The sequence below is a fragment of the Bos indicus x Bos taurus genome, chromosome 7 (assembly GCF_003369695.1).
Source record: "Bos indicus x Bos taurus breed Angus x Brahman F1 hybrid chromosome 7, Bos_hybrid_MaternalHap_v2.0, whole genome shotgun sequence".
Taxonomy (NCBI): Eukaryota; Metazoa; Chordata; class Mammalia; order Artiodactyla; family Bovidae; genus Bos; species Bos indicus x Bos taurus.
In genome coordinates, this window is record NC_040082.1 from 102,772,481 (window position 1) to 102,783,416 (window position 10,936).

The 10,936-nt window shown below is 47.9% G+C and overlaps 1 non-coding gene across 1 annotated transcript; it reads left to right on the forward strand.

Annotated features, from left to right (window-relative positions):
* Window positions 1-1,357: 1,357 nt before the first annotated feature.
* On the forward strand, window positions 1,358-1,465 carry LOC113896777. Its single transcript, XR_003512134.1, has one exon. It is a non-coding gene; the product is annotated as a U6 spliceosomal RNA (small nuclear RNA).
* Window positions 1,466-10,936: the final 9,471 nt, after the last annotated feature.

Here is a 10,936-nt window from a genome sequence, read left to right on the forward strand (position 1 = left end):
ACACTTGTCCAGCCCATGCTCTGTACCAAGCATGGGGCACTGCAAACGCCGTCTCATCTCCTGGTCATCACCTGCATTTTATCTGTCCAGGGATGGAGTCCCACAGGGATCATGTAACTTGCCTGAGGTCGCACAGCCAGGAAGCCTACTCTCAGTGATTCCACATCCCCAGGCCTCTCAGCTTGCTCCTCCTTCCTTGTCTCCATCTCTCAGGGCAGAAAAGCTGGGCTGAAACCCTCTCCTCTCCTCCTCAGTCCCCTAGAAACCCACATCCCGCGAGGCACCAATGAGGACACCCACCAGTGACAGCCTGGAGGGGTGGGATGGGATGGGAATTGGGAGGGAGGCTCAGGAGGGAGGGACATACATGTACCTATGGTTGATTCATGCTGATTTATGGTGGAAACCAACACAATACTGTAAAGTGATTATCCTCCAATTAAAAGTAAAATTAAATTTAAAAAATTAAGCTCCAATGTGCTTTAGAACAAACCAACTGGGAATTTCCTAGTGGTCCAGTGGTTAGGACTCCACACTGTCGCTGCCAAGGGCTGAGGTTCAATCCCTGGTCAGGGAGCTAATATCTCACAAGCCACACAGCACAGCCAAAAAAAAAAATTAAGATTAAAAACAACAGCACCAATAACCAGGGCTTCCCTGGTGGCTCCCTGGCAAAGAATCTGCCTGCCAGTGCAGTAGACAAGTGTTTGATTCCTGATCCGGGAACATCCCACACACCACGGAGCAACTAAGCCTGTGCCACACGACTACTGGGCCATACTCTGGAGCCCGGGAGCCAGAACTGCTGAAGCTGGAGCGCCTACAGCCTGTGCTCCACAACGGAGAAGACACCGCAATGAGAAGCCTGTATCAAACAGAGAGGAACCCCCGGACTGCAACTAGAGAAATACCTGTGAACCCAGCACAGCCAAAATAAATAAATAAACATTAAACAAAACAGAACAATCAATGGGGGCTTCTTCCCTGTTCCAGTACCATCTACGGCTCCCCACTGCTCACCAGGTCAACCCTCAGGCACTCAGACTGGACGACTCCAGCCTGCCTGTCTCTCACACCCCAAGGCCAGGGGAACCCACCTGCTCAGCCACCTCCTCGGCTGTCTCTGTGCTGGAGCCCCACGCCCTCTCCCGCACCTGTTGAAATCCAACCTCTCCCTGAAGTCCTGGCTCAGATGTCACATCCCTCACGTTGCCTCCTCTGGCCTCCCTTCTGCCTCCTCCTAGCAGCAAAGCTTCAATTATTTGTATATCCTCTCCTTCACCTCTAAACACTACTCCCTCCCACTCTCACCACCTACTGAGAACTTCATGAAAATGACAGAGAAAGAAATCACCCAGTGCTCGCTTCGGCAGCACATATACTAAAAATTGGAACGATACAGAGAAGATTAGCATGGCCCCTGTGCAAGGATGACACGCAAATTCGTGAAGCATTCCATATTTTTAAATGTGTTTCTTATCCATTCCAAAAAAAAAAAAAAAATCACCCACATTTACCACCTGCTGGGGCAAGTGGGGCATCTTACATTTGTTCTAGAATTCTCTCCTTCAAGTTTTGAGCCCTCTGCCTCTTTCTGGAATTTGGGAAAGACCAGTGCCCTGATTTTTCCAAAACTCAAATTCAGGGATTTTCAGCCTCCTCCTCTGTCTTTATCTTAATCCAGACAGATGGTTTTGGATTCTGAAATTTCAGCCATTCACAATCACCTGTCACCATTTTTGCCCTGACTAGGTCTTACCTTTCTATTACTTAATAGTTTTCTCTCAGTGCTTTTCCTTTCAAGCCTTATTTATTTCAAGCAAAATTCATATTGCTGTTATTACACTCACGAGACTGGGGATTTAATGTTCAGGCCAAGTGTATTTTTTCTTCTACATATGAAGACAAATCTCTCATTTAATATAAATATATAAAATAGAAAATGAATAGAAAATGTTCCTCTGTGTGACATATAAAATTACCAGGCTTGAGTTCAGGTTCTTTTTCAGCATGAGCCACCTGTTCTCCTTGCTTGGCCCTGCAACAAACCTTTCTCTGCCTAAAATAAAATAAAATAAAATAAAAATAAGACTAGTAGACTGAATAGCTAAGGATACTTGTATCATGCTTTGGAAACCAGAGTATTTTCTGTAAGGTTCAGACTTGTAAAAATTCATTCATTCATTCATTCACTGAAAGTGTATCCTTTTCCTAGTTTGATTTAAGTATATTGACAAAGAAAACTTGTGTATATTCAGGATATTCAATGTGATTTGATATTTATTCTCATTATTCAGATTTTAGCTGGAAAACTGATACCTAACCTCATATAGTACAACCTTTTCTACCTCATGGCAAAACCCTGTGTTATATCCCTTTACTGGTGGAAATATCTGTATCTATTTTCCCCACTTGAATCTTAGTTCCATGAGGACAGATATTTGGTCTGTTTTTATTTTCTGCCATATTCCCAGCTCTAAAACAATGCTTAGAACACAGTGGGTACTTCACCGTTGTATGGACTAATTCTGAGCCAATGGCTGCTCAGCTCAGCACTGGCTAGTCTTGAGGGGGGAGGCGCACTCTTAGGAAGACCCTATTCTCAAGGAGAGACAGAGCCAAGCTAAAGCGGGACTTGCACGTGGACTGGGTAGGGAAGTCTTAGCTATCTCTGAACCAGGACATGGAATTAGCAAACAGGATTTGCTGGTGAGGGAGAAGGCTGGAAGCTTCCCGGTGGTTAATAATAGCAGTCAGCCCTTACATAGTACTTCAGTTCAGTTCAGTTCAGTCACTCAGTCATGTCCAACTCTTTGCGACCCCATGAACTGCAGCATGCTAGGCCTCCCTGTCCATCACCAACTCCCAGAGTTCACTCAAATTCATGTCCATCAAGTTGGTGATGCGATCCAGCCATCTCATCTTCTGTCATCCCCTTCTCCTCCTGCCCCCAATCCCTCCCAGCATCAGAGTCTTTTCCAATGAGTCAACTCTTCACATGAGGTGGCCAAAGTATTGGAGTTTCAGCTTTAGCATCAGTCCTTCCAAAGAACACCCAGGACTGATCTCCTTTAGAATGGACTGGTTGGATCGCCTTGCAGTCCAAAGGAAAAACCAAAGTGCTCCTTACACCTTGAAACAGGGTTTCTCAACCCGGGCCTTGTTGACTTTCTCTGCTGTGAGAGGCTCTCCGGTGTGGGCATCATAGGGTGTTTAGCAGCATCCCTGGCCTCTACCCACAAGATGCCAGTAGTACCCTAGCTCCCAGATGTGATGATCAAACGTATCTCCAGACATTGCCAAAGGTGTCTAGGGAGCAGGGATGGGGGGTGGGGGTGGGCGGCAGAATTGCCTTAGGTGAGAACAGCTTCCCTAAAGCATTCTGACAACCTTCTGAGGTGGACATATAGTAAGTGAAGAAGCATTTGAACTCTCTACCTTCAGAGTTCACAGTCTACCACTGTGCTATACAGCTTTGCATTTGACCTTGATCCCTGGCTCTGTCTTCTGAGAGTCCAGCACTGCTCTGGGCCTGCTCCATCTCTTGGCCCTTCCATCAGGCTAACCAGACCTCCTGCCTCATCAGCCCCCTGAGCCGGGACTGGCTCACCTGCCCCTCATTAAGTCTGTAACTGCATCCAGAACTTATTTTTTTTGATAAATCAAAAGGCTTCGGAATGGTGGTCCTCCGGGGAGGAAATCTGGACATCTTTGCCCTTTCTTCAATTTCTTTATGGTTTACTATAGTTTTAACTCTGGAGCTCATTAAGAGGGGACCATTATTTTCTCATAGCTTCAGGCTTCTCTGTTTGACCTGGCCCTTGCCTGAATCTGGACAGTCTTGAGGGGAGATGTCTCCCCTCAAGCCTGCAGCCTGTACTTCAGGTTCCCTAGATGGCCTTGAAATAAGAGCTTGGACCTTTGCTCTCCGGGGTTTTTTCTCCCCCCTTTGACAGATAGTTTTGGGGATCCAGTATGTGCAAGGTCATTTGCTTTGCTCTGGGGAGACCATGGGGAGCTGGAGGCCAGCTGTGAGTCCTCCTACCTGCCTGCCCTCTTTCCCAAATCAGACCAGGCAATGGTATGTGCCTCATGTCTGGAGGCTGGCTGACTCTATCCAGGCTCTTCTGGAGCAGGTGAGCTGGCCAAGGACAATATCCTAGCTGGAGGAATCAAGGTGGCTAGCAGGAGATGGGTGGAGTGGGAGGAGTAGAAAAAGAGTCTGTGGTGCCTGTTGAATCTGGAAATCTTCCTGGTTGCAGAGCCCCAGGCGGGTGGGTTGGACCCGAGATCCAGAGGGAGCAGGAGAGCTAGCTCCCAAGGGCTGTTGGAGTTTGAGGATTTCTGGGGATCCCAGAGGAGGCTCCTGGGGGCCTGCTGGTGCTGCCTTACGGACCCCTGTTCCAGCTTGGGAGCGGGCCCTGGATTAGGGGCCATGAGGGGTGCTGGTATGGGAGGTGGGTCCTAGAGAGTGGTCCAGAGGGGGATAAAGGCGCCAAAGGCAGTCAGGACAGCAGGAAGCCTGATGGTTTGGGGCCTCTGGGTATCTTAAGTCTGTCTCTTCACCTGTCTCTATCTCAGTATCTTGTTCTCCATCTTTCCACCTGTCACTCTCTCTCACTGAGGCCTCCGGTGTCTTTCCCTTTCTGCTCCTGTCCACACCTCCATGTCTCCACGTCTCTCATTTTCTCCCATCTCTGGGGGCCGCGCCTCAGTCCCCGCCCAGAGGCTGTTGAGATCGGGGGCGTGCCCGGGGCGGGCCACCCGTCCCGGCCGGCCGGCGGGGCGGCTTAAAGGGCTGGGTTGTCTGACTGTGCGGTCAGAGCCGAGGTTGCGGTTCAGGCAGATCTGGATCGAGGGCGGGAGGCCGAGACCCGCAGGGTGAGTGCGTGTGGGGAAGGGCGGGCTGTAACCTAAGAGGGGCGGCAGCCCAGCGCGGTAACCCGAGGTGCACCAGCTCTCGGGCTGGTACCACGGGTGCGAGCGGCTGAGCGCGGCGGCTGACGTGGGCACCGCGGGCCCCAGGGATCCCCAGGACCCAAGAGGGGACTGCCTGTAAGGGACTCTGGGGTGTGTGTGTGTGTGTGTGTGTGTGTGTGTGTGTGTGTGTGTATTCCCGACCGTATCTCCGACCGTCTGTGCATCTGTGTGGTTTCTCCTGTTGTAAGCCTAGGAGTCCTGGATACATGCTTCTCTCCGGGTTTCCATGCAGACCCAGATCTTAAGAAGGCACAGGCTCCTCATCAGGTCATTGTAGACGCATCCAAGCCCAGCCCTATGACGCCTCCTTAAGACTGATCGGGGTCACTGGGATTTCACTTCACCTTGTCTTAAAGGGAAGCCTGCATGCCGCTGGTGAACTTTTAGGCTTGTGGTTCCGCCTGGGTCACACACCTCGCAGGCATAGAGCCTCCAAGAGCCCCTCTATGAAAAGAGGATGCCTGCCTAGGTCCCCACAGTTAGCTGTGAGGATTGTGTGAGGTCCTGCTGTTGTTCCCAGCTGATGTCTGTCGTATAATAAGGAAATTATGTTGCCTTGTGTCCCAGGGGTCAGAACTGGCCCGCTTGGACCACGGGGTGGCTAGCCAGCTGGGAGCACCACAAGGCAACTGAGGCCCATCAGCTGATAAGTCTCAGGCTGGAGGTAGGAGGGAAACAGTTGGGGAGCTGGGATTTGAACAAACCAGCCCTGGCTGACCCCAAAATCCTGGGTACTTTCCGATGGCTGCCGCCTCTCGGTATAGCCCAGCTTGGGTTTCGGAGCAGTAACATTAGATCCAGACTAGTGTCCCGCCGTGACCTGAGTTTGTATCTGCAGAGGTGCTTGGATGACTCTGGGGACATTCAGAGACTGGGACCTCATTTCTCCTCCCTGGTAAGACATGGGCATGATTCTTTAAATCCTCGAATGGCAGGGCAACAATAATGAATGTGATGGCAGTACCAACCTCCATGAGAGAGACCTTAGATCAAGGACTTCTTGTCCTTGATCAAGCACTGAGCTGAGCCGATTAAAAATCGTGGAAATGTCATCTCAGCCCCAGGAAGTGGGTAATACGGTCCCTGTCTTTTGGATGAGGAAACAGGCTCCAGGAGGTGTACAGACACTCCCCTGAGGCAGAGCTTCATGGAGTCCTTTTCGAGGTGCACATCCAAGTGTGGTTACTCTGGATGGACAGAGACAACTGCAGCCCGGGAATGAGCTAGATTACTGGTGTCTTTTAAGCTTCTTTTTCTGTCAGGATTTCCTTTGGGCCAAAGTAACTGCAAGCAAATGCCTACAATATGCCCAAAGCTGTGTTGAGACTCCCCGACTTCACACCCTGAACTGCCAACTTGGCCCTGCCCTTGAAACTGCTCCCCTGAATCTCTTTCTCAGAAGCCCAGAAATTTGGGGGTAGGCCCCCTTCTGGCTCATACCATCTGGGGCTTGGCACTTTAGAAAAGTAAGAGTTGCACCTGGGACAGCCCTTTGGCATAGATGGGGGTCACAGGGGCAGACTGTCTTGAATACAGGCTGCGAGACGGGATGGAGAGCAGGGCTGGGATGTGAGGTATTGGGGCCAGTCAGTGTTGGGTACTTGTTTGTCAGGCCACTTTGTGGGTGGGGGCAGAGGTAGGATGCGTAGTACCTGTGGCTCAAGGAGAGGTAGACATATGGTTTCTGGTGGGTCAGTGTTCACATTGCTGCATTCCTTCTCAGGAGGCCACACGCCTTGAATGATGAGTCCACGTTTGCAGGCTGGGCTAACCTGACAAACCAGTGCTCCATGGGTGTGGGCTGGCTTTGGAGCCAGTCGCTGGCATCTCCATCTTCAGATAATGACCGCCCAAGTAGGGTGGGCGGGGTCACCTCTGCCACGGCAGGTCTGCCGAAGGCCTTTCTTGGCTTCTGGAATGAGATTGGGGGCTGGTGCAGAGAGGAACCGGCGTGCCAGCATCCCACATGGTCTTGAGAGTGCCAGCTTTGAATTTCTCTCACTTCCATAAAATGCTAATAGAAATAGGAATAATGGCTGAAATTTTGCATGCTATGTGCCAAGCCTTATCTCACTGAAGTGTTCCAAACATCCTTAAGGGGGAGGTCCTGTTATTATTAACCCATTTTACAGATTGGAAAATGGAAGCTGAGGATGGGGACTGGGCCCACTCCAGGCTGCTTACTTGGGGAGGGGCAGATCTGTGATTTGAATCCAAAATGCATTTTGAAGGATAATGCAACCCCCTAACACCTCTTCATTTTATTTTTAATTTTTTTTAATTGAAGTACAATATATATACCGGAAAGTGCACATTCTAGAACTGGTGTTTCCTCACAGTGAAACATGTCACCAGCACCATATTAAGAAAAGGAATAGCTGCCTGCATCCCCAAATATGCTTCTCTGCTTTTTTTGTATTCTTTTTGATTATGGTTTATCATAGGATATTGAATATAGTTCACTGTGCTATCAATTAATTAATTTTTCTTAAAAAAGAGAATTATTATTTTTTTTAATTTAACTTTATTTCTTTTTAAATGGAGGATAATTGCTTTACAATGTTGTGTTGCTTTCTGTGATACATCATCATGAATCAGCCAGAGGTATACATATGTCCCTTCCATCTTGAACCTCCCTCCCACCTCGCACCCCATCCCTACCATCTAGGTTGTCACAGAGCACCAGGCTGAACACCCTGTTATACAGCAATTTCCCATTAGCTCTCTGTTTTACATTTGGTAATGTATGTATTTCAATGCTCCCCTCCCAATTCTAGACTTTACCTTTTAGAGCAGTGTTAGGTTTAAAGAAAAATTACCCAGAAAGTACAGAGCTCCAACACCTGCCCCCCCACAACTCCCTTGTTATTAACACCTCTCATCAGCATGGTGCATTTGTTACAATTTATGAACCAATATAGAACATTATAACTAATCAAAGTCCACAGTTTAAAGTAGAGTTCATTATTTGGGTTGTACAATTCACTAATTTTCACAGTTAAAACAATTTTGAGTGGTCAATATGTGCTCAGTTCAGTTCAGTTGCTCAGTCATGTCTGACTCTTTGCGACACCATGGACTGCAGCACACCAGGCCTCCCTGTCCATCACCAAATCCTGGAGTTTACCCAAATTCATGTTCATTGAGTTCATTGAGTCGGTGATGCCACCCAACCATCTCATCCTCTGTCGTCCCCTTTTCCTTCCACCTTCAATCTTTCCCAGCATCAGGGTCTTTTCAAATGAGTCAGTTTTTCGCATCAGGTGACCAAGGTATTGGTGTTTCAGCTTCAGCATCAGTCCTTCCAATAAATATTCAGGACTGATCTCCTTTAGGATGAACTGGTTGGATCTCCTTGAAGTCCAAGGGACTCTCAAGAGTCTTCTCCAACACCACAGTTCAAAAGTGTCAATTCTTTAGTGCTCAGCTTTCTTTATAGTCCAACTCTCACATCTGTACATGACTACTGGAAAAATCATAGCTTTGACTAGAAGTACCTTTTTTGGTAAATTTATTTCTCTGCTTTTTAATATGCTGTCTAGGTTGGTCACAACTTTTCTTCCAAGGAACAAGCATCTTTTAATTTCATGGCTGCAGTCACCATCTGCAGTGATTTTGAAGCCCAAAAAGATAAAGTCTGTCATTGTTTCCATTGTTTTCCCATCTATTTGCCATGAAGTGATGGGACCGGATGCCATGATCTTAGTTTTCTGAAAGCTGAGTTTTAATCCAACTTTTTCACTCTCCTCTTTCACTTTCATCAAGAGGTTCTTAAGTTCTTCACGTTCGGCCATAAGGGTGGCGTCATCTGCATATCTGAGGTTATTGATATTTCTCCCAGCAATCTTGATTCCAGCTTGTGCTTCCTCCAGCCCAGCGTTTCTCATGATGTACTCTGCATATAAGTTAAATAAGCAGGGTGACAATATACAGCCTTGACGTACCCCTTTCACGATTTGGAACCAGTCTGTTGTTCCATGTCCAGTTCTAACTGTTGCTTCCTGACCTGCATACAGGTTTCTCAAGAGGCAGGTCAGGTGGTTTGGTGTTCCCATCTCTTTTAGAATTTTCCACAGTTTGTTGTGATCCACACAGTCAAAGGCTTTGGCATAAAGCCTCTGAATAAAGCAGAAGTAGATGTTGGCTTCTATTACTGCTACTTCGGAGAAGGCAATGGCAACCCACTCAGGTACTCTTGCCTGGCAAATCCCATGGACGGAGGGGCCTGGTGGGCTGCATGCAGTCCATGGGGTCACATGGAGTCGCATGGAGTCGGACATGACTGAGCGACTTCACTTTCACTTTTCACTTTTATGCATTGGAGAAGGAAATGGCAACCCACTCCAGTGTTCTTGCCTGGAGAATCCCAGGGATGGGGGAGCCTGATGGGCTGTCGTCTCTGGGGTTGCACAGAGTCGGACACAACTGAAGTGACTTAGCAACTGCTACTTCAATATGTGCTCATATTGAAGCACATGTTGTATATAGTGTATATAATAGTGTAGGGTATAGAAAGTCAGAAAGTCCCCCAAGGTTGGAGAGGGAAAGGTGAGTCTCTCTTCTAGTCCTGCTCCAAGTTTCTCCAGTTTCCTTCCAGAGGCAGCCACCAGGATAAATTTCCCATGGGTCCTCAAACTTTGTATTGCACTTAAAAAATTGAGGCAAAATTAATCTAATATAAAATAACTAAAAATACTTTTGTGTTTAGTTATGCATTTATTTGGCTGTGCTGGGTCTTAGTTGCTGGACACAGGATCTTCGAGCTTCATTGCAACATGCAGGATGTTTTAGCTGCAGCATATGGAATCTAGTTCCCAAACTGGGGATCGAACCTGGGGCCCCTAGCATTGGGACCTGGGAATCTTAGCCATTGGACCACCAGGGATGTCCCTAAAATAACTATTTTAAAGGGAACAATCCAGTGACATTTAGTATCAATACATTCACAATGTTGTGCAATCATTACATGTATCTATTTCCAAAACATTTTCATCAGCCTGAAAGGAGATCCCATACCTATTAGCAGTCACTTCCCCTTCCCCACCCTCAGCCCCTGGCAACCACGAATCTGCTTTCTGTCTCTATGGATTTACCTACTCTGAATATCTCATATAAATCGGATTATACAATACACGGGCTTTTGTGTCTTGCTTCTTTCACTCAGCATGATATTTCTGAGGTTCATCCATGTTGTAGCATGTGTCAATGCTTCATTCCTTTATGTGGCTGAATAATATTCCACTGCAATGGCACCCCACTCCAGTACTCTTGCCTGGAAAATCCCATGGATGGAGGAGCCTGGTGGACTGCAGTCCATGGGGTCTCTAAGAGTCGGACACGACTGAGCGACTTCACTTTCCCTTTTCACTTTCATGCATTGGAGAAGGAAATGGCAAACCACTCTAGTGTTCTTGCCTGGAGAATCCCAGGGACGGGGGAGCCTGGTGGGCTGCCGTCCGTGGGGTCGCACAGAGTCGGACATGATTGAAGTGACTTAGCAGCAGTAGTATAGATACACCATGTGATATTTATCCACCATCAATTGATGGACATTTGGGTTGCTCCCATCTTTTGGTGGTTGTCAACAGTGTTGCTATGAATATTTGTACACAAGTATCTAAGTCACTGTTTTCAATTCTTTTGGCTATACACCTCAGGCTTCCCTGATAGCTCAGTTGGTAAAGAATCTGCCTGCAATGCCGGAGACCCTGGTTCGATTCCTGGGTTGGGAAGCTCTGCTGGAGAAGGGATTGGCTACCCACTCCAGTATTCTTGGGCTTCCCCTGTGGCTCAGCTGGTAAAGAATCTACCTGCAGTGCAGGAGACCTGGGTTCAAATCCTGGGTTGGGAAGATCCCCTGAAGAAGGGAAAGGCTACCCACTTCAGTATTCTGGCCTGGAGAATTCCATGGATTCTATAGTCCATGGGGTCACAAAGAGTCAGACACAACTGAATG